The sequence below is a fragment of the Bos taurus genome, chromosome 23 (assembly GCF_002263795.3).
Source record: "Bos taurus isolate L1 Dominette 01449 registration number 42190680 breed Hereford chromosome 23, ARS-UCD2.0, whole genome shotgun sequence".
In the NCBI taxonomy this organism is placed as follows: Eukaryota; Metazoa; Chordata; class Mammalia; order Artiodactyla; family Bovidae; genus Bos; species Bos taurus.
This window is the reverse complement of record NC_037350.1, coordinates 40,175,697-40,176,757: the sequence shown is the minus strand read 5'-3', so window position 1 is coordinate 40,176,757 and position 1,061 is coordinate 40,175,697. Positions and strand designations below refer to the sequence as shown.

The 1,061-nt window shown below is 40.7% G+C and overlaps 1 non-coding gene across 1 annotated transcript; it reads left to right on the top strand.

Annotated features, from left to right (window-relative positions):
- Positions 1–669: 669 nt before the first annotated feature.
- On the top strand, positions 670–741 carry TRNAC-GCA (transfer RNA cysteine (anticodon GCA)). Its single transcript has one exon. It is a non-coding gene; the product is annotated as a tRNA-Cys (tRNA).
- The last annotated feature ends 320 nt before the right edge of the window (positions 742–1,061 follow it).

Below are 1,061 nucleotides of genomic sequence, written 5' to 3'. Positions count from 1 at the left end.
ATATATATTTAGTACTGTGATAGTTTATTTTTTTCTATTTATGTGCTGCTTGTAAGAAAAACAATCAAAATATTAGGATCTAGAAAGGTTGAAATTAAAGGATAGAAAAAGGTATCTGTAAAAATATCAACTGTGTTGTTTTCTATGGTATGTAACAAATCATCACAAACTATACTGCTCAAAGAATTTCAGGGGAATTCCCTGGCGGTCCAGTGGTTAGGGCTGCGTGCTTCCATTGCAAGGGGCAAGAGTTCAATCCCTGTTTGGGGAACTAAGATCCCACATGCTTTGCAGTGCAGCCAAAAAATTTTTAAAAATAGGTGGCTCAGTGAGCAAAGAATCCGCTTGCCAATGCAAGGAGACATATTCTAATGCACATATATGGAATCTAGAAAAATGGTTCTGAAGAATTTATTTACAGGGCAGCAATGGAGAAATAGACATAGAGAATAGATTTATGGACATGGGGAGAGGGGAGGAGAGGGTGAGACGTCTGGAAAGAGTAACATGGAAACTTACATTACCATATGTAAAATAGATAGCCAATGGGAATTTGCTGTATGGCTCAGGAACTCAAACACGGGCTCTGTAACAACCTAGAGGGGTGGGATGAGGTGGGAGATGGGAGGAAGGTTCAAAAGGGAGGGGATATATGTATACCTTCCAGCTTCCCTGGTGGCTCAGAGGATAAAGCATCTGCCTGCAATGCAGGAGACCCAGGTTCGATCCCTGGGTTGGGAAGATCCCCTGGAGAAGGAAATGGCAACCCACTCTAGTATTCTTGCCTGGAGAATCCCATGGAGAGAGGACCCTGGTAGGTTGCAGTCCAGGGGGTCGCAAAGAGTCGGACACCACTGAGCGACTTCACACACTCACACACACATATGTATACCTATGGCTGATTCATGTTGAGATTTGACAGAAAACAATAAAATTCTGTAAAGCAATTATCCTTCAATAAAAAAATAAATTAAAAAAATAAAAAATAAAATAAATTAATTTTTTATAAAAAGGTTCAATCCCTGGGTTGGGAAGATCCCCTGGAGAAGGAAATGGCTACC